The sequence below is a fragment of the Chiloscyllium plagiosum genome, unplaced genomic scaffold (genome assembly GCF_037043375.1).
Source record: "Chiloscyllium plagiosum isolate Xiang-an unplaced genomic scaffold, Cpla_swu_hap1 HiC_scaffold_37, whole genome shotgun sequence".
Taxonomy (NCBI): domain Eukaryota; kingdom Metazoa; phylum Chordata; class Chondrichthyes; order Orectolobiformes; family Hemiscylliidae; genus Chiloscyllium; species Chiloscyllium plagiosum.
The window spans coordinates 47838041-47862159 of record NW_028270175.1 but is presented as its reverse complement, the minus strand read 5'-3'; positions in this window follow the sequence as shown (position 1 = coordinate 47862159).

The following is a 24119-nucleotide window of genomic DNA, read 5'->3' as shown; positions in this document are numbered from 1 at the left end:
ACTGAAAATCAATCCCTGTCACCGACAAAGGCTCAATCCCTGTCACTGACTTAGATTCAATCCCTGTCACTGTATGAGATTCATTCCCTGACACAGACTGAGATTCAATCCCTGTCACTGACTGACGGTCAACCATGTCACTGGTTGAGATTCAATCCCTGTCACTGACTGAGGTTCAATCCCTGTCACTGACTGAGATTCAATCCCTGTCACTGACTGAGGGTCAATCCCTGTCACTGCCTGAGATTCAATACCTGACACTGACTGAGGTTCAATCTCTGTCACTGACGGCGGACCAATCCCTGTCACTGACTGAGGGTCAATCCCTGTCACTGCCTGAGATTCAATCCCTGTCACTGTCTGAGATTCAATCCCTGTCACTGACTGACGTTCAATCTCCGTCACTGACAGAGATTCAATCCCTGTCACTGACTGAGGTACAATCCCTGTCACAGACTGAAATTCAATCCCTGTCACTGTCTGAGATACAATCCCTGTCACTGACTGAGGTTCAATCCCTGTCACTGACTGAGATTCAATCCCTGTCACTGTCTGAGCTATAATCCCTGTCACTGACTGAGGTTCAATCCCTGTCACTGACTGAGATTCAATCACTGTCACTGACTGAGGTTCAATCCCGGTCAATGGCTGAGATTCAATCCCTGTCACTGACTGAGGTTCAATCCCAGTCACTGATTGAGATTCAATCCCTGTCACTGATTGAGATTCAATCCCTGTCACTGACTGAGGTTCAATCCCTGTAATTTACTGAGGATCAATCCCTGTCACTGACTAAGGTTCAATCCCTGTCACTGACTGTGATTCAATCCCTGTCACTAACTGAGGGACAATCCCGATCAGTGACTAAGAATCAATCCCTGTCACTGACTGAGCTTCAATCCCTGTCACAGACTGAGATTCAGTCCCTGTCACTGTCTGAGATTCAATCCCTGTCACTGACGGAGGTTCAATCCCTGTCACTGCTTGAGATTCAATTCCTGTCACTGTCGGCGTTCCGACCCCTGTCACTGACTGAGGGTCAATCCCAGTCACTGATGGTGGTTCAATCCCTGTCACTGACTGAGATTCAATCCATGTCACTGACTGAGATTCATTCCCTGTCACTGTCTGAGGATCAATCCCAGTCACTGACTGAGATTCAATCCCTGTCACTAACTGAGATTCAATCCCTGTCACTGACTGAGATTCAATCCCTGTCACTTACTGAGGGTCTATCCCTGTCACTTACTGAGGCTCAATCCCTGTCACTGACTGATGCCCAATCCCTGCCACTGACTGAGGGTCAAGGCCAGACCACTTACTGAGATTGAATCCCAGTCACTGATTGAGATTCAATCCCTGTCACTGACTGATATTCATTTCCTGTCACTGAATGAGATTCAATGCCAGTCACTGACTGAGATTCAATCCCTGTCACTAAGTGTGATTCAATTCCTGTCACTGACTAAGATTCAATCCCTGTCACTGACTGAAGGTCAATCCCTGTCACTGACTGATGCCCAATCCTTGTCACTGACTGAGGGTCAAGCAAAGACCACTTACTGAGATTGAATCCCTGTCACTAACTGAGATTCAATCCCTGTCACTGATTGAGATTCAATCCCTGTCACTGACTGACATTCAATCTTGTCACTGACAGAGATTCAATCCCATTCACTGACTGAGGTACAATCCTTGTCACTGAATGAGGGTCAAGGCCAGACCACTTACTGAGATTGAATCCCTGTCACTAACTGAGATTCAATCCCTGTCACTGATTGAGATTCAATCCCAGACACTGATTGAGATTCAATCCCTGTCACTGACTGATATTCACTTCCTGTCACTGAATGAGATTCAATCCCAGTCACTGACTGAGAATAAAATCCTGTCACTGATTGAGTTGCAGTACCTGATACTGACTGCGATTCAATCACTGTTACTGACTGAGGCTCAATCCCTGTTACTGATTGAGGCTCAATCCCTGTCACTGACTGAGATACAATCCCTGTCACTGACTGAGATTCAATCCATGTCACTGATTGCGGTTCAATCCCAGTCTCTGACTGAGGCTCAATCCCTGTTACTGACTGAGGTTCAATCCCTGTCACTGTCTGAGATTCAATCCCTGTCACTGACGGAGGTTCAATCCCTGTCACTGACTGAGGGTCAATCCCTGTCACAGACTGAGATTCAGTCCCTGTCACTATCTGAGATTCAATCCCTGTCACTGACGGAGGTTCAATCCCTGTCACTGCTTGAGATTCAATTCCTGTCACTGTCGGCGTTTCGACCACTGTCACTGACTGAGGTTCAATCCCAGTCACTGATGATGGTTCAATCCCTGTCACTGACTGAGTTTCAATCCATGTCACTGACTGAGATTCATTCCCTATCACTGTCTGAGGATCAATCCCAGTCACTGACTGAGATTCAATCCCTGTCACTTACTGAGATTCAATCCCTGTCACAGACTGAGAGTCAATCCCTGTCACTTACTGAGGGTCAATCCCTGTCACTGACTGAGGGTCAAGGCCAGACCACTTACTGAGATTCAATTCCTGTCACTGACTGAGATTCAATCCCTGTCACTGACTGATGCCCAATCCTTGTCACTGAATGAGGGTCAAGGCCAGACCACTTACTGAGATTGAATCCCTGTCACTAACTGAGATTCAATCCCTGTCACTGATTGAGATTCAATCCCAGACACTGATTGAGATTCAATCCCTGTCACTGACTGATATTCACTTCCTGTCACTGAATGAGATTCAATCCCAGTCACTGACTGAGAATAAAATCCTGTCACGGATTGAGTTGCAGTACCTGATACTGACTGCGATTCAATCACTGTTACTGACTGAGGCTCAATCCCTGTTACTGATTGAGGCTCAATCCCTGTCACTGACTGAGATACAATCCCTGTCACTGACTGAGATTCAATCCATGTCACTGATTGCGGTTCAATCCCAGTCTCTGACTGAGGCTCAATCCCTGTTACTGACTGAGGTTCAATCCCTGTCACTGTCTGAGATTCAATCCCTGTCACTGACTGTGATTCAATTGCATTCACTAACTGAGATTCAATCCCTGTCACTGACTAAGGTTCAATCCCTGTCACTGACTAAGGTTCAATCCCAGTCACTGACTGAGGTTCAATCACTGTCTCTGACTGAGGTTCAATCCCAGTCACTGATTGAGGTTCAATCCCTGTCACTGACTGAGGTTCAATCCCAGTCACTGACTGAGGTTCAATCCCTGTCACTGTCGGAGATTCAATACCTGTCATTGACTGAGATACAATCCCTTTCACTAAATGAGATTCAATCCCTGTCACTGACTGAGGGTCAATCCCTGTCACTGACTGATATTCAATCCCTTTCACTAACTGAGATTCAATCCCTGTCACTGACTGAGGGACAATCCCTGTCACTGACTGAGGCTCAATCCCTGTCACTGACTGTGATTCAATCCCTGTCACTAACTGAGAATCAATCCCTGTCACTGACAAGAGATTCTATCCCAGTCACTGTCTGAAGGTCAATCCTTGTCACTGAGTGAGTTTCAATCCCTGTCTCTTATTGAGGGTCAATCGCTGTCACTGACTGAGGTTCAATCCCTGTCACGGACTGAGGCTCAATCACTGTCACTGACTAAGTTTCAGTCCCTGTCACTGACTGAGATTCAATCCCTGTCACTGACTGAGGGTCAATCCCGGTCAGTGACTAAGTTTCTATACCTGTCACTGACTGAGGTTCAATCCCTGTCACAGACTTAGATTCTGTCCCTATCACTGTCTGAGATTCAATCCTTGTCACTGACTAAGGTTCAATCCCTGTCACTGACGGAGGCTCAATCCCTGTCACTGATTGAGATTCAATTCCTGTCACTGTCTGAGTTTCAATCCCAGTCACTGACTGAGATTCAATCCCATTTAACTAACTGAGATTGTATCCCGGACACTGACTGACGTTCAATCCCTGTTACTGACGGAGGTTCAATCCCTGTCACAGACTGAGATTCAATCCCTGTCACTAACTGAGATTCAATCCTGTCACTGACTGAGATTCATTCCCTGTCACTGTCTGAGGGTCAATCCCAGTCACTGACTGAGATTCAATCACTGTCACTAACAGACATTCAATCCCTGTCACTGAATGAGATTCAATACCTGTCACTGTCTAAGGTACAAACCCTGTCACAGACTGAGATTCAATCCCTGTCACTGTCTGAGAATCAATCCCTGTCACTGACAGAGGTTCAATCCCTGTCACAGACTGAGATTCAATCCCTGTCACTGACTGAGATAAAATATGTGTCATTGAGTGAGGTTCAATCCCAGTCACTGACTGAGGTTCAATCCCTGTCACGGACTGAGGTTCAATCCCAGTCACTGATTGAGGTTCAATCCCTGTCACTGACTAAGGTTCAATCCCTGTCACTGTCGGAGATTCAATACCTGTCACTGACTGAGATACAATCCCTTTCATTAAATGAGATTCAATCCCTGTCACTGACTGAGGGTCAATCCCTGTCACTGACTGAGATTCAATCCCTTTCACTAACTGAGATTCAATCCCTGTCACTGACTAAGGGTCAATCCCTGTCACTGACTGAGGTTCAATCCCTGTCACTGACTGAGATTCAATCCCTGTCACTAACTGAGATTCAATCCCTGTCACTGACTGAGATTCTATCCCTGACAATGTCTGAAGGTCAATCCCAGTCACTGACTGAGATTCAATCCCTGTCACGAACTGAGATTCAATTCAGTCACTGATTGAGATTCAATCCCTGTCACTGTCTGAGGTTCAATCCCAGTCACTGACTGTGATTCAATTGCATTCACTAACTGAGATTCAATCCCTGTCACTGACTGACGCTCAATTCCTGTCACTGACTGAGATTCAATCCCTGTCACTGGCTGAGATTCAAACCCTGTCACTGACTGAGTTTCAATCCCTGTCACAGACTGAGATTCAATCACTGTCACTGACTAAGTTTCAGTCCCTGTCACTAACTGAGATTCAATCCCTGTCACTGACTGAGGATCAATCCCGGTCTGTGACTAAGGATCAATCCCTGTCACTGACTGAGGTTCAATCCCTGTCACAGACTGAGATTCAATCCTTGTCACGAACAGAGATTCAATCCCTGTCACTGACTGAGATTCATTCCCTGTCACTGTCTGAGGATCAATCCCAGTCACTGACTCAGATTCAATCCCTGTCACTAACTGCGATTCAATCCCTATCACTGACTGAGATTCAATACCTGTCACTGACTGAGGTTCAATCCCTGTCACTGACTGAGATTCAATCCCTGTCACTGACTGAGGTTCAATCCCTATCACTGACTGAGGTTCAATCCCTGTCACTGACGGACGCTCAATCCCTGTCACTAATGGAGATTCAATCCCTGTCACTGACTGAGGTTCAATCCCTCTCACAGACTGTGGTTCAATCCCTGTCACTGACGGAGGCTCAATCCCTGTCACTGATGGAGATTGAATCCCTGTCACTAGCTGGGATTCAATTCCGTTCACTGACTCAGATACAATCCCTGTCACTGACTGAGGTTCAATTCCTGTCAATGACTGAGACTCAATCCCGGTCACTGCCTGAGATTCAATCCCTGTCACTGACTGAGGTTCAATCCCTGTCACTGTCTGAGGCTCAATCCCTGTCACTGACTGAGGTTCAATCCCTGTCACTGACGGAGGTTCAATCCCTGTCACTGACGGAGGATGAATCCCTGTCACTGACTGAGGTTCAATCCCTGTCACTTACTGAGGCTCAATCCCTGTCACTGACTGAGGTTCAATCCCTGTCACTGACTGAGGCTCAATCCCTGTCATTGACTGAGATACAATATGTGTCACTGACTGAGGTTCAATCCCAGTCACTGACTGAGGTTCACTCCCTGTCACTGACTGAGGTTCAATCCCAGTCACTGATTGAGATTCAATCCCTGTCACTGACTAAGGTTCAATCCCTGTCACTGTCTGAGGCTCAATCCCTGTCACTGACTGAGGTTCAATCCCTGTCACTGACGGAGGTTCATTCCCTGTCACTGACGGAGGATGAATCCCTGTCACTGACTGAGGTTCAATCCCTGTCACTTACTGAGGCTCAATCCCTGTCACTGACTGAGGTTCAATCCCTGTCACTGACTGAGGCTCAATCCCTGTCATTGACTGAGATACAATATGTGTCACTGACTGAGGTTCAATCCCAGTCACTTACTGAGGCTCAATCCCTGTCACTGACGGAGGTTCAATCCCTGTCACTGACTGAGGTTCAATCCCTGTCACTTACTGAGGCTCAAACACTGTCACTGACTAAGTTTCAGTCCCTGTCACTGACTGAGATTCAATCCCTGTCACTGACTGAGAGTCAATCCCTGTCACTGACTGAGATTCAATCCCTTTCATTAACTGAGATTCAATCCCTGTCACTGACTGAGGTTCAATCCCTGTCACAGACTGAGATTCAATAGCTGTCACTTTCTGTGATTCAATCCCTGTCACTGTCTAAATTCAATCCCTGTCACTGAAGGATGTTCAATCCCTCTCACTGATTGAGATTCAATTCCTGTCACTGTCTGAGGGTCAATCCCTGTCACTGACTGAGATTCAATCCCTTTCATTAACTGAGATTCAATCCCTGTCACTGACTGAGGGTCAATCCCTGTCACTGACTGAGATTCAATCTCTGTCACTGACTGAGATTCAATCCCTGTCACTGTCAGCGATTCTATGCCTGTCAATGACGGAGATTCCATTCCTATCAGTGTCTGAGCGTCAATCACTGTCACTGATTGAGATTCAATGCCTGTCACTGACGAAGTTTCAGTCCCTGTCACTGACTGAGATTCAATCCCTGTCACTGACTGAGGATCAATCCCTGTCACTGACTGAGGTTCAATCCCTGTCACAGACTGAGATTCAGTCCCTATCACTATCTGAGATTCAATCCCTGTCACTATCTGAGGTTCAATCCCTGTCACTGACGGAGGTTCAATCCCTGTCTCTGATTGAGATTCAATCCCTGTCACTGACTGAGATTCAATCCCTGTCACTGACTGAGGTTCAGTCCCTGTCACTGATGGAGGTTCAATCCCTGTCACTGACTGAGATTCAATCCCTGTCACTGACTGAGGATCAATCCCTGTCACTGACTGAGGTACAATCCCTGTCACAGACTGAGATTCAGTCCCTATCACTAACTGAGATTCAATCCCTGTCACTGACTTAGATTCAATCCCTTTCACTGACTGCGAGTCATTCCCTGTCACTGACTGAGATTCCATTCCTATCACTGTCTGAGCATCAATCCCTGTCAGTGCTTGAGATCCAATCCCTGTCACTGACTGAGGTTCAATCCCTGTCACTGACAGGGTCTCAATCCCTGTCACTGACTGAGGTTCAATCTCTGTCACTGAATATGATTCAATCCCTGCCACTGACTGAGGCTCAATTCCTGTCACTGACAGAGGTTCAATCACTGTCACTGACTGAGGTTCAACCTGTGTCACTGACTGAGATTCAATATCTGTCACTGACTGAGGTTCAATCCCTGTCACTTACTGAGGCTCAATCCCTATCATTGACTGAGGCTCAATCCATGTCACTGACTGAGATTCAGTCCCTGTCACTGACTGAGGTACAATCCCCGTCACTAATTTAGTTTCAATCCATGTCACTGACTGAAATTCAATCCCAGTCAATGACTGAGGTTCAATCCCAGTCACTGATTTAGATTCAGTTCCTGTCACTGACGGAGGTTCAATCCCTGTCACTGACTGAGGTTAAATCCCTGTCACTTACTGAGATTCAATCCCTGACACTAACTGAGATTCAATCCCTGTCACTGACTGAGGTTCAATGCATTTCACTGACTGAGATTAAATTCCTGTCACTGACTGAGATTCAATTCCTGTCACTGACTGAGCCTCAATCCCTGTCACTGGCTGAGGTTGAATCTCTGTCACTGAATATGATTCAATCCCTGCCACTGACTGATATTCAATCCCTGTCACTGACTGAGGTTCAATCCATGTCACTGACTGAGATTCAATCCCTGTCACTGACTGAGATTCAATCCCTGTCACTGAATGAGATTCAATCCCTGTCACTGACTGAGTATCAATCCCTGTCACTAATTGAGATGCAATTCCGACCACTGACTGAGAATCACTTCTTGTCGCTGATTGAGATTCAATCCCTTTCACAGACGGAGGTTCATTCCCTGTCACTGACAGAGTCTTAATCCGTGTCACTGACTGAGCCTCAATCCCTGTCACTGACTGAGGTTCAATCTCTGTCACTGAATATGATTCAATCCCTGCCACTGACTGACATTCAATCCCTGTCACTGACTGAGGCTCAATTACTGTTACTGACTGAGGTTCAATCACTGTCACTGACTGAGGTTCAATCAGTGTCACTGACTGAGATTCAATATCTGTCACTGACTGAGATTCAATCCTTGTCACTTACTGAGGCTCAATCCCTGTCATTGACTGAGGCTCAATCCATGTCACTGACTGTGATTCAATCCCTGTCACTGACTGAGGAACAATCCCAGTCAATGATTTAGTTTCAATCCATGTCACTGACTGAAATTCAATGCCAGTCACTGACTGAGGTGCAATCCCAGTCACTGATTTAGATTCAGTTCCTGTCACTGACGGAGGTTCAATCCCTGTCACTGACTGAGGTACAATCCCTGCCACTGACTGAGGCTCAATCCATTTCACTGACTGAGATTCAATTCCTGTCACTGACTGAGATTCAATTCCTGTCACTGACTGAGATACAATCCCTGCCACTGACTGAGGTTCAATCCCTGTCACTGACTGCAATTCAATCCCTGTCACTGACTGAGGCTCAATTCCTGTTCCTGACTGAGGTTCAATCGCTGTCACTGACTGAGGTTCAATCTGTGTCACTGACTGAGGTTCAATCCCTGTCACATACTGAGGCTCAATCCCTGTCACTGACTGAGGCTCAATCCATGTCACTGACTGAGATTCAATCCCTGTCACTTACTGAGGTTCAATCCCAGTCACAGATTTAGATTCAATCCATGTCACTGACTGAATTTCAATCCCAGTCAATGACTGAGGTTCAATCCCAGTCACTGATTTAGATTCAATTCCTATCACTGACGGAGGTTCAATCCCTGTCACTGACTGAGGTTAAATCCCTGTCACTTACTGATTCTCAATCCCTGTCACTGACTGAGGCTCAATCCCTGTCACTGACTGAGGTTCAATCCCTGTCATTGACTGAGGTTCAATCCCAGTCACAGATTGAGATTCAATCCCTGTCCCTGACTGAGGTTCAATCCCTGTCACTGACTGAGATTCAATCCCTGTCACTGGCTGAGATTCAATCCCTGTCACTGACTGAGTTTCAATCCCAGGCACTGATTGAGTTTCAATCCCTGTCCCTGACTGTGGTTCAATCCCTGTCACTGACTGAGATTCAATTCCTGTCACTGACTGAGATTCAATCCTTGTCACTGACTGAGGTTCAATCTCTGTCACTGACTGAGATTCAATCCCTGTCACTGTCTGAGGTTCAATCCCTGTCACTGGCTGAGATTCAATCCTGTCACTAACTGAGATTCAATCCCTGTCACCGACTGAGATTCAATCCCTGTCACTGACTGACGTTCAATCCCTGTCACTGACAGAGATTCAATCCCTGTCACTGACTGAGTTTCAATCCCTGTCACAGACTAAGATGCAATCCCTGTCAGTGTCTGAGATAAAATCCCTGTCACTGACTGAGGTTCAATCCCTGTCACAGACTGAGATTCAATCACTGTCACTGACTGAGTTTCAATTCCTGTTACTGTCTGAGTTTCAATCTCTGTCACTGACTGAGATTAAATCCCTGTCACGAACTGAGATTCAATCCCTGTCACTGACTGAGATTCATTCCCTGTCACTGTCTGAGGGTCAATCCCAGTCACTGACTGAGATTCAATCCCTGTCACTAACGGAGATACAATCCCTGTCACTGACTGAGATACAATCCCTGTCACTGACTGAGATTCAATCCCTGTCACTGTCTGAGATTCAACCCCTGTCACTGACTGAGGTTCAATCCCTGTCACAGACTGAGATTCAATCACTGTCACTGACTGAGGTATACTCCCTGTCACTGACTGAGATTCAATCCCTGTCACTGACTGAGGGTCAATCCCTGACACTGATGGAGGATCAATCCCTGTCACTGACTGAGGTTCAATCCCTGTCACTGACTGAGATTCAATCCCTGTCACTGACTGAGGGTCAATCCCTGTCACTGGCTGAGATTCAATCCCTGTCACTGACTGAGGTTCAATCACTGTCACAGACGGAGGATCAATCCCTGTCACTGACTGAGGGTCAATCCCTGTCACTGACTGAGGTTCAATCCTTGTCACGAACTGAGATTCAATCCCTGTCACTAACTGAGGTTAAATCCCTGTCACTGACTGAGGTTAAATCCCTGTCACTGTCTGAGATTCAATCCCTGTCACTGACTGAGGTTCCATCCCTGTCATAGACTGAGATTCAATCCCTGTCACTGACTGAGGTTCAATCCCTGACACTGATTGAGGTTCAATCCCTGTCACTTACTGAGGCTCAATCACTGTCATTGACTAAGTTTCAGTCCCTGTCACTGACTGATGATCAATCCCTGTCACAGACTGAGATTCAGTCCCTATCACTGTCTGAGATTCAATCCCTGTCACTGACTGAGGTTCCATCCCTGTCATAGACTGAGATTCAATCCCTGTCACTGACTGAGGTTCAATCCCTGACACTGATTGAGGTTCAATCCCTGTCACTTACTGAGGCTCAATCACTGTCATTGACTAAGTTTCAGTCCCTGTCACTGACTGAGTTTCAATCCCTGTCACAGACTGAGATTCAATCACTGTCACTGACTAAGTTTCAGTCCCTGTCACTAACTGAGATTCAATCCCTGTCACTGACTGAGGATCAATCCCGGTCTGTGACTAAGGATCAATCCCTGTCACTGACTGAGGTTCAATCCCTGTCACAGACTGAGATTCAATCCTTGTCACGAACAGAGATTCAATCCCTGTCACTGACTGAGATTCATTCCCTGTCACTGTCTGAGGATCAATCCCAGTCACTGACTCAGATTCAATCCCTGTCACTAACTGCGATTCAATCCCTATCACTGACTGAGATTCAATACCTGTCACTGACTGAGGTTCAATCCCTGTCACTGACTGAGATTCAATCCCTGTCACTGACTGAGGTTCAATCCCTATCACTGACTGAGGTTCAATCCCTGTCACTGACGGACGCTCAATCCCTGTCACTAATGGAGATTCAATCCCTGTCAATGACTGAGGTTCAATCCCTGTCACAGACTGTGGTTCAATCCCTGTCACTGACGGAGGCTCAATCCCTGTCACTGATGGAGATTGAATCCCTGTCACTAGCTGGGATTCAATTCCGTTCACTGACTCAGATACAATCCCTGTCACTGACTGAGGTTCAATTCCTGTCAATGACTGAGACTCAATCCCTGTCACTGCCTGAGATTCAATCCCTGTCACTGACTGAGGTTCAATCCCTGTCACTGTCTGAGGCTCAATCCCTGTCACTGACTGAGGTTCAATCCCTGTCACTGACGGAGGTTCAATCCCTGTCACTGACGGAGGATGAATCCCTGTCACTGACTGAGGTTCAATCCCTGTCACTTACTGAGGCTCAATCCGTGTCACTGACTGAGGTTCAATCCCTGTCACTGACTGAGGCTCAATCCCTGTCATTGACTGAGATACAATATGTGTCACTGACTGAGGTTCAATCCCAGTCACTGACTGAGGTTCACTCCCTGTCACTGACTGAGGTTCAATCCCTGTCACTGACGGAGGTTCAATCCCTGTCACTGACTAAGGTTCAGTCCCTGTCACTGTCTGAGGCTCAATCCCTGTCACTGACTGAGGTTCAATCCCTGTCACTGACGGAGGTTCAATCCCTGTCACTGACTGAGATTCAATCCCTGTCACTGGCTGAGATTCAATCCCTGTCACTGACTGAGTTTCAGTCCCAGGCACTGATTGAGTTTCAATCCCTGTCCCTGACTGTGGTTCAATCCCTGTCACTGACTGAGATTCAATTCCTGTCACTGACTGAGATTCAATCTCTGTCACTGACTGAGATTCAATCTCTGTCACTGACTGAGATTCAATCCCTGTCACTGTCTGAGGTTCAATCCCTGTCACTGGCTGAGATTCAATCCTGTCACTAACTGAGATTCAATCCCTGTCACCGACTGAGATTCAATCCCTGTCACTGACTGACGTTCAATCCCTGTCACTGACAGAGATTCAATCCCTGTCACTGACTGAGTTTCAATCCCTGTCACAGACTAAGATGCAATCCCTGTCAGTGTCTGAGATAAAATCCCTGTCACTGACTGAGGTTCAATCCCTGTCACAGACTGAGATTCAATCACTGTCACTGACTGAGTTTCAATTCCTGTTACTGTCTGAGTTTCAATCTCTGTCACTGACTGAGATTAAATCCCTGTCACGAACTGAGATTCAATCCCTGTCACTGACTGAGATTCATTCCCTGTCACTGTCTGAGGGTCAATCCCAGTCACTGACTGAGATTCAATCCCTGTCACTAACGGAGATACAATCCCTGTCACTGACTGAGATACAATCCCTGTCACTGACTGAGATTCAATCCCTGTCACTGTCTGAGATTCAACCCCTGTCACTGACTGAGGTTCAATCCCTGTCACAGACTGAGATTCAATCACTGTCACTGACTGAGGTATACTCCCTGTCACTGACTGAGATTCAATCCCTGTCACTGACTGAGGGTCAATCCCTGACACTGATGGAGGATCAATCCCTGTCACTGACTGAGGTTCAATCCCTGTCACTGACTGAGATTCAATCCCTGTCACTGACTGAGATTCAATCCCTGTCACTGACTGAGGTTCAATCCCTGACACTGATTGAGGTTCAATCCCTGTCACTTACTGAGGCTCAATCACTGTCATTGACTAAGTTTCAGTCCCTGTCACTGACTGATGATCAATCCCTGTCACAGACTGAGATTCAGTCCCTATCACTGTCTGAGATTCAATCCCTGTCACTGACTGAGGTTCCATCCCTGTCATAGACTGAGATTCAATCCCTGTCACTGACTGAGGTTCAATCCCTGACACTGATTGAGGTTCAATCCCTGTCACTTACTGAGGCTCAATCACTGTCATTGACTAAGTTTCAGTCCCTGTCACTGACTGAGTTTCAATCCCTGTCACAGACTGAGATTCAATCACTGTCACTGACTAAGTTTCAGTCCCTGTCACTAACTGAGATTCAATCCCTGTCACTGACTGAGGATCAATCCCGGTCTGTGACTAAGGATCAATCCCTGTCACTGACTGAGGTTCAATCCCTGTCACAGTCTGAGATTCAATCCTTGTCACGAACAGAGATTCAATCCCTGTCACTGACTGAGATTCATTCCCTATCACTGTCTGAGGATCAATCCCAGTCACTGACTCAGATTCAATCCCTGTCACTAACTGCGATTCAATCCCTATCACTGACTGAGATTCAATACCTGTCACTGACTGAGGTTCAATCCCTGTCACTGACTGAGATTCAATCCCTGTCACTGACTGAGGTTCAATCCCTATCACTGACTGAGGTTCAATCCCTGTCACTGACGGACGCTCAATCCCTGTCACTAATGGAGATTCAATCCCTGTCACTGACTGAGGTTCAATCCCTGTCACAGACTGTGATTCAATCACTGTCACTGACTGAGTTTCAATTCCTGTTACTGTCTGAGTTTCAATCTCTGTCACTGACTGAGATTAAATCCCTGTCACGAACTGAGATTCAATCCCTGTCACTGACTGAGATTCATTCCCTGTCACTGTCTGAGGGTCAATCCCAGTCACTGACTGAGATTCAATCCCTGTCACTAACGGAGATACAATCCCTGTCACTGACTGAGATACAATCCCTGTCACTGACTGAGATTCAATCCCTGTCACTGTCTGAGATTCAACCCCTGTCACTGACTGAGGTTCAATCCCTGTCACAGACTGAGATTCAATCACTGTCACTGACTGAGGTATACTCCCTGTCACTGACTGAGATTCAATCCCTGTCACTGACTGAGGGTCAATCCCTGACACTGATGGAGGATCAATCCCTGTCACTGACTGAGGTTCAATCCCTGTCACTGACTGAGATTCAATCCCTTTCACTGACTGAGGGTCAATCCCTGTCACTGGCTGAGATTCAATCCCTGTCACTGACTGAGGTTCAATCACTGTCACAGACGGAGGATCAATCCCTGTCACTGACTGAGGGTCAATCCCTGTCACTGACTGAGGTTCAATCCTTGTCACGAACTGAGATTCAATCCCTGTCACTAACTGAGGTTAAATCCCTGTCACTGACTGAGGTTAAATCCCTGTCACTGTCTGAGATTCAATCCCTGTCACTGACTGAGGTTCCATCCCTGTCATAGACTGAGATTCAATCCCTGTCACTGACTGAGGTTCAATCCATGACACTGATTGAGGTTCAATCCCTGTCACTTACTGAGGCTCAATCACTGTCATTGACTAAGTTTCAGTCCCTGTCACTGACTGATGATCAATCCCTGTCACAGACTGAGATTCAGTCCCTATCACTGTCTGAGATTCAATCCCTGTCACTGACTGAGGTTCCATCCCTGTCATAGACTGAGATTCAATCCCTGTCACTGACTGAGGTTCAATCCCTGACACTGATTGAGGTTCAATCCCTGTCACTTACTGAGGCTCAATCACTGTCATTGACTAAGTTTCAGTCCCTGTCACTGACTGAGTTTCAATCCCTGTCACAGACTGAGATTCAATCACTGTCACTGACTAAGTTTCAGTCCCTGTCACTAACTGAGATTCAATCCCTGTCACTGACTGAGGATCAATCCCGGTCTGTGACTAAGGATCAATCCCTGTCACTGACTGAGGTTCAATCCCTGTCACAGACTGAGATTCAATCCTTGTCACGAACAGAGATTCAATCCCTGTCACTGACTGAGATTCATTCCCTGTCACTGTCTGAGGATCAATCCCAGTCACTGACTCAGATTCAATCCCTGTCACTAACTGCGATTCAATCCCTATCACTGACTGAGATTCAATACCTGTCACTGACTGAGGTTCAATCCCTGTCACTGACTGAGATTCAATCCCTGTCACTGACTGAGGTTCAATCCCTATCACTGACTGAGGTTCAATCCCTGTCACTGACGGACGCTCAATCCCTGTCACTAATGGAGATTCAATCCCTGTCAATGACTGAGGTTCAATCCCTGTCACAGACTGTGGTTCAATCCCTGTCACTGACGGAGGCTCAATCCCTGTCACTGATGGAGATTGAATCCCTGTCACTAGCTGGGATTCAATTCCGTTCACTGACTCAGATACAATCCCTGTCACTGACTGAGGTTCAATTCCTGTCAATGACTGAGACTCAATCCCTGTCACTGCCTGAGATTCAATCCCTGTCACTGACTGAGGTTCAATCCCTGTCACTGTCTGAGGCTCAATCCCTGTCACTGACTGAGGTTCAATCCCTGTCACTGACGGAGGTTCAATCCCTGTCACTGACGGAGGATGAATCCCTGTCACTGACTGAGGTTCAATCCCTGTCACTTACTGAGGCTCAATCCGTGTCACTGACTGAGGTTCAATCCCTGTCACTGACTGAGGCTCAATCCCTGTCATTGACTGAGATACAATATGTGTCACTGACTGAGGTTCAATCCCAGTCACTGACTGAGGTTCACTCCCTGTCACTGACTGAGGTTCAATCCCTGTCACTGACGGAGGTTCAATCCCTGTCACTGACTAAGGTTCAGTCCCTGTCACTGTCTAAGGCTCAATCCCTGTCACTGACTGAGGTTCAATCCCTGTCACTGACGGAGGTTCAATCCCTGTCACTGACTGAGATTCAATCCCTGTCACTGGCTGAGATTCAATCCCTGTCACTGACTGAGTTTCAGTCCCAGGCACTGATTGAGTTTCAATCCCTGTCCCTGACTGTGGTTCAATCCCTGTCACTGACTGAGATTCAATTCCTGTCACTGACTGAGATTCAATCTCTGTCACTGACTGAGATTCAATCTCTGTCACTGACTGAGATTCAATCCCTGTCACTGTCTGAGGTTCAATCCCTGTCACTGGCTGAGATTCAATCCTGTCACTAACTGAGATTCAATCCCTGTCACCGACTGAGATTCAATCCCTGTCACTGACTGACGTTCAATCCCTGTCACTGACAGAGATTCAATCCCTGTCACTGACTGAGTTTCAATCCCTGTCACAGACTAAGATGCAATCCCTGTCAGTGTCTGAGATAAAATCCCTGTCACTGACTGAGGTTCAATCCCTGTCACAGACTGAGATTCAATCACTGTCACTGACTGAGTTTCAATTCCTGTTACTGTCTGAGTTTCAATCTCTGTCACTGACTGAGATTAAATCCCTGTCACGAACTGAGATTCAATCCCTGTCACTGACTGAGATTCATTCCCTGTCACTGTCTGAGGGTCAATCCCAGTCACTGACTGAGATTCAATCCCTGTCACTAACGGAGATACAATCCCTGTCACTGACTGAGATACAATCCCTGTCACTGACTGAGATTCAATCCCTGTCACTGTCTGAGATTCAACCCCTGTCACTGACTGAGGTTCAATCCCTGTCACAGACTGAGATTCAATCACTGTCACTGACTGAGGTATACTCCCTGTCACTGACTGAGATTCAATCCCTGTCACTGACTGAGGGTCAATCCCTGACACTGATGGAGGATCAATCCCTGTCACTGACTGAGGTTCAATCCCTGTCACTGACTGAGATTCAATCCCTGTCACTGACTGAGATTCAATCCCTGTCACTGACTGAGGTTCAATCCCTGACACTGATTGAGGTTCAATCCCTGTCACTTACTGAGGCTCAATCACTGTCATTGACTAAGTTTCAGTCCCTGTCACTGACTGATGATCAATCCCTGTCACAGACTGAGATTCAGTCCCTATCACTGTCTGAGATTCAATCCCTGTCACTGACTGAGGTTCCATCCCTGTCATAGACTGAGATTCAATCCCTGTCACTGACTGAGGTTCAATCCCTGACACTGATTGAGGTTCAATCCCTGTCACTTACTGAGGCTCAATCACTGTCATTGACTAAGTTTCAGTCCCTGTCACTGACTGAGTTTCAATCCCTGTCACAGACTGAGATTCAATCACTGTCACTGACTAAGTTTCAGTCCCTGTCACTAACTGAGATTCAATCCCTGTCACTGACTGAGGATCAATCCCGGTCTGTGACTAAGGATCAATCCCTGTCACTGACTGAGGTTCAATCCCTGTCACAGTCTGAGATTCAATCCTTGTCACGAACGGAGATTCAATCCCTGTCACTGACTGAGATTCATTCCCTATCACTGTCTGAGGATCAATCCCAGTCACTGACTCAGATTCAATCCCTGTCACTAACTGCGATTCAATCCCTATCACTGACTGAGATTCAATACCTGTCACTGACTGAGGTTCAATCCCTGTCACTGACTGAGATTCAATCCCTGTCACTGACTGAGGTTCAATCCCTATCACTGACTGAGGTTCAATCCCTGTCACTGACGGACGCTCAATCCCTGTCACTAATGGAGATTCAATCCCTGTCACTGACTGAGGTTCAATCCCTGTCACAGACTGTGATTCAATCACTGTCACTGACTGAGTTTCAATTCCTGTTACTGTCTGAGTTTCAATCTCTGTCACTGACTGAGATTAAATCCCTGTCACGAACTGAGATTCAATCCCTGTCACTGACTGAGATTCATTCCCTGTCACTGTCTGAGGGTCAATCCCAGTCACTGACTGAGATTCAATCCCTGTCACTAACGGAGATACAATCCCTGTCACTGACTGAGATACAATCCCTGTCACTGACTGAGATTCAATCCCTGTCACTGTCTGAGATTCAACCCCTGTCACTGACTGAGGTTCAATCCCTGTCACAGACTGAGATTCAATCACTGTCACTGACTGAGGTATACTCCCTGTCACTGACTGAGATTCAATCCCTGTCACTGACTGAGGGTCAATCCCTGACACTGATGGAGGATCAATCCCTGTCACTGACTGAGGTTCAATCCCTGTCACTGACTGAGATTCAATCCCTGTCACTGACTGAGGGTCAATCCCTGTCACTGGCTGAGATTCAATCCCTGTCACTGACTGAGGTTCAATCACTGTCACAGACGGAGGATCAATCCCTGTCACTGACTGAGGGTCAATCCCTGTCACTGACTGAGGTTCAATCCTTGTCACGAACTGAGATTCAATCCCTGTCACTAACTGAGGTTAAATCCCTGTCACTGACTGAGGTTAAATCCCTGTCACTGTCTGAGATTCAATCCCTGTCACTGACTGAGGTTCCATCCCTGTCATAGACTGAGATTCAATCCCTGTCACTGACTGAGGTTCAATCCCTGACACTGATTGAGGTTCAATCCCTGTCACTTACTGAGGCTCAATCACTGTCATTGACTAAGTTTCAGTCCCTGTCACTGACTGATGATCAATCCCTGTCACAGACTAAGATGCAATCCCTGTCAGTGTCTGAGATAAAATCCCTGTCACTGACTGAGGTTCAATCCCTGTCACAGACTGAGATTCAATCACTGTCACTGACTGAGTTTCAATTCCTGTTACTGTCTGAGTTTCAATCTCTGTCACTGACTGAGATTAAATCCCTGTCACGAACTGAGATTCAATCCCTGTCACTGACTGAGATTCATTCCCTGTCACTGTCTGAGGGTCAATCCCAGTCACTGACTGAGATTCAATCCCTGTCACTAACGGAGATACAATCCCTGTCACTGACTGAGATACAATCCCTGTCACTGACTGAGATTCAATCCCTGTCACTGTCTGAGATTCAACCCCTGTCACTGACTGAGGTTCAATCCCTGTCACAGACTGAGATTCAATCACTGTCACTGACTGAGGTATACTCCCTGTCACTGACTGAGATTCAATCCCTGTCACTGACTGAGGGTCAATCCCTGACACTGATGGAGGATCAATCCCTGTCACTGACTGAGGTTCAATCCCTGTCACTGACTGAGATTCAATCCCTGTCACTGACTGAGGGTCAATCCCTGTCACTGGCTGAGATTCAATCCCTGTCACTGACTGAGGTTCAATCACTGTCACAGACGGAGGATCAATCCCTGTCACTGACTGAGGGTCAATCCCTGTCACTGACTGAGGTTCAATCCTTGTCACGAACTGAGATTCAATCCCTGTCACTAACTGAGGTTAAATCCCTGTCACTGACTGAGGTTAAATCCCTGTCACTGTCTGAGATTCAATCCCTGTCACTGACTGAGGTTCCATCCCTGTCATAGACTGAGATTCAATCCCTGTCACTGACTGAGGTTCAATCCCTGACACTGATTGAGGTTCAATCCCTGTCACTTACTGAGGCTCAATCACTGTCATTGACTAAGTTTCAGTCCCTGTCACTGACTGATGATCAATCCCTGTCACAGACTGAGATTCAGTCCCTATCACTGTCTGAGATTCAATCCCTGTCACTGACTGAGGTTCCATCCCTGTCATAGACTGAGATTCAATCCCTGTCACTGACTGAGGTTCAATCCCTGACACTGATTGAGGTTCAATCCCTGTCACTTACTGAGGCTCAATCACTGTCATTGACTAAGTTTCAGTCCCTGTCACTGACTGAGTTTCAATCCCTGTCACAGACTGAGATTCAATCACTGTCACTGACTAAGTTTCAGTCCCTGTCACTAACTGAGATTCAATCCCTGTCACTGACTGAGGATCAATCCCGGTCTGTGACTAAGGATCAATCCCTGTCACTGACTGAGGTTCAATCCCTGTCACAGACTGAGATTCAATCCTTGTCACGAACAGAGATTCAATCCCTGTCACTGACTGAGATTCATTCCCTGTCACTGTCTGAGGATCAATCCCAGTCACTGACTCAGATTCAATCCCTGTCACTAACTGCGATTCAATCCCTATCACTGACTGAGATTCAATACCTGTCACTGACTGAGGTTCAATCCCTGTCACTGACTGAGATTCAATCCCTGTCACTGACTGAGGTTCAATCCCTATCACTGACTGAGGTTCAATCCCTGTCACTGACGGACGCTCAATCCCTGTCACTAATGGAGATTCAATCCCTGTCAATGACTGAGGTTCAATCCCTGTCACAGACTGTGGTTCAATCCCTGTCACTGACGGAGGCTCAATCCCTGTCACTGATGGAGATTGAATCCCTGTCACTAGCTGGGATTCAATTCCGTTCACTGACTCAGATACAATCCCTGTCACTGACTGAGGTTCAATTCCTGTCAATGACTGAGACTCAATCCCTGTCACTGCCTGAGATTCAATCCCTGTCACTGACTGAGGTTCAATCCCTGTCACTGTCTGAGGCTCAATCCCTGTCACTGACTGAGGTTCAATCCCTGTCACTGACGGAGGTTCAATCCCTGTCACTGACGGAGGATGAATCCCTGTCACTGACTGAGGTTCAATCCCTGTCACTTACTGAGGCTCAATCCGTGTCACTGACTGAGGTTCAATCCCTGTCACTGACTGAGGCTCAATCCCTGTCATTGACTGAGATACAATATGTGTCACTGACTGAGGTTCAATCCCAGTCACTGACTGAGGTTCACTCCCTGTCACTGACTGAGGTTCAATCCCTGTCACTGACGGAGGTTCAATCCCTGTCACTGACTAAGGTTCAGTCCCTGTCACTGTCTGAGGCTCAATCCCTGTCACTGACTGAGGTTCAATCCCTGTCACTGACGGAGGTTCAATCCCTGTCACTGACTGAGATTCAATCCCTGTCACTGGCTGAGATTCAATCCCTGTCACTGACTGAGTTTCAGTCCCAGGCACTGATTGAGTTTCAATCCCTGTCCCTGACTGTGGTTCAATCCCTGTCACTGACTGAGATTCAATTCCTGTCACTGACTGAGATTCAATCTCTGTCACTGACTGAGATTCAATCTCTGTCACTGACTGAGATTCAATCCCTGTCACTGTCTGAGGTTCAATCCCTGTCACTGGCTGAGATTCAATCCTGTCACTAACTGAGATTCAATCCCTGTCACCGACTGAGATTCAATCCCTGTCACTGACTGACGTTCAATCCCTGTCACTGACAGAGATTCAATCCCTGTCACTGACTGAGTTTCAATCCCTGTCACAGACTAAGATGCAATCCCTGTCAGTGTCTGAGATAAAATCCCTGTCACTGACTGAGGTTCAATCCCTGTCACAGACTGAGATTCAATCACTGTCACTGACTGAGTTTCAATTCCTGTTACTGTCTGAGTTTCAATCTCTGTCACTGACTGAGATTAAATCCCTGTCACGAACTGAGATTCAATCCCTGTCACTGACTGAGATTCATTCCCTGTCACTGTCTGAGGGTCAATCCCAGTCACTGACTGAGATTCAATCCCTGTCACTAACGGAGATACAATCCCTGTCACTGACTGAGATACAATCCCTGTCACTGACTGAGATTCAATCCCTGTCACTGTCTGAGATTCAACCCCTGTCACTGACTGAGGTTCAATCCCTGTCACAGACTGAGATTCAATCACTGTCACTGACTGAGGTATACTCCCTGTCACTGACTGAGATTCAATCCCTGTCACTGACTGAGGGTCAATCCCTGACACTGATGGAGGATCAATCCCTGTCACTGACTGAGGTTCAATCCCTGTCACTGACTGAGATTCAATCCCTGTCACTGACTGAGATTCAATCCCTGTCACTGACTGAGGTTCAATCCCTGACACTGATTGAGGTTCAATCCCTGTCACTTACTGAGGCTCAATCACTGTCATTGACTAAGTTTCAGTCCCTGTCACTGACTGATGATCAATCCCTGTCACAGACTGAGATTCAGTCCCTATCACTGTCTGAGATTCAATCCCTGTCACTGACTGAGGTTCCATCCCTGTCATAGACTGAGATTCAATCCCTGTCACTGACTGAGGTTCAATCCCTGACACTGATTGAGGTTCAATCCCTGTCACTTACTGAGGCTCAATCACTGTCATTGACTAAGTTTCAGTCCCTGTCACTGACTGAGTTTCAATCCCTGTCACAGACTGAGATTCAATCACTGTCACTGACTAAGTTTCAGTCCCTGTCACTAACTGAGATTCAATCCCTGTCACTGACTGAGGATCAATCCCGGTCTGTGACTAAGGATCAATCCCTGTCACTGACTGAGGTTCAATCCCTGTCACAGTCTGAGATTCAATCCTTGTCACGAACAGAGATTCAATCCCTGTCACTGACTGAGATTCATTCCCTATCACTGTCTGAGGATCAATCCCAGTCACTGACTCAGATTCAATCCCTGTCACTAACTGCGATTCAATCCCTATCACTGACTGAGATTCAATACCTGTCACTGACTGAGGTTCAATCCCTGTCACTGACTGAGATTCAATCCCTGTCACTGACTGAGGTTCAATCCCTATCACTGACTGAGGTTCAATCCCTGTCACTGACGGACGCTCAATCCCTGTCACTAATGGAGATTCAATCCCTGTCACTGACTGAGGTTCAATCCCTGTCACAGACTGTGGTTCAATCCCTGTCACTGACGGAGGCTCAATCCCTGTCACTGATGGAGATTGAATCCCTGTCACTAGCTGGGATTCAATTCCGTTCACTGACTCAGATACAATCCCTGTCACTGACTGAGGTTCAATTCCTGTCAATGACTGAGACTCAATCCCTGTCACTGCCTGAGATTCAATCCCTGTCACTGACTGAGGTTCAATCCCTGTCACTGTCTGAGGCTCAATCCCTGTCACTGACTGAGGTTCAATCCCTGTCACTGACGGAGGTTCAATCCCTGTCACTGACGGAGGATGAATCCCTGTCACTGACTGAGGTTCAATCCCTGTCACTGACTGAGGTTCAATCCCTGTCACTGACTGAGGCTCCAGCCCTGTCATTGACTGAGATACAATATGTGTCACTGACTGAGGTTCAATCCCAGTCACTGACTGAGGTTCACTCCCTGTCACTGACTGAGGTTCAATCCCAGTCACTGATTGAGATTCAATCCCTGTCACTGACTAAGGTTCAGTCCCTGTCACTGTCTGAGGCTCAATCCCTGTCACTGACTGAGGTTCAATCCCTGTCACTGACGGAGGTTCAATCCCTGTCACTGACGGAGGATGAATCCCTGTCACTGACTGAGGTTCAATCCCTGTCACTTACTGAGGCTCAATCCCTGTCACTGACTGAGGTTCAATCCCTGTCACTGACTGAGGCTCAATCCCTGTCATTGACTGAGATACAATATGTGTCACTGACTGAGGTTCAATCCCAGTCACTTACTGAGGCTCAATCCCTGTCACTGACGGAGGTTCAATCCCTGTCACTGACTGAGGTTCAATCCCTGTCACTTACTGAGGCTCAAACACTGTCACTGACTAAGTTTCAGTCCCTGTCACTGACTGAGATTCAATCCCTGTCACTGACGGAGGTTCAATCCCTGTCACTGACGGAGGATGAATCCCTGTCACTGACTGAGGTTCAATCCCTGTCACTTACTGAGGCTCAATCCGTGTCACTGACTGAGGTTCAATCCCTGTCACTGACTGAGGCTCAATCCCTGTCATTGACTGAGATACAATATGTGTCACTGACTGAGGTTCAATCCCAGTCACTGACTGAGGTTCACTCCCTGTCACTGACTGAGGTTCAATCCCTGTCACTGACGGAGGTTCAATCCCTGTCACTGACTAAGGTTCAGTCCCTGTCACTGTCTGAGGCTCAATCCCTGTCACTGACTGAGGTTCAATCCCTGTCACTGACGGAGGTTCAATCCCTGTCACTGACTGAGATTCAATCCCTGTCACTGACTGAGTTTCAGTCCCAGGCACTGATTGAGTTTCAATCCCTGTCCCTGACTGTGGTTCAATCCCTGTCACTGACTGAGATTCAATTCCTGTCACTGA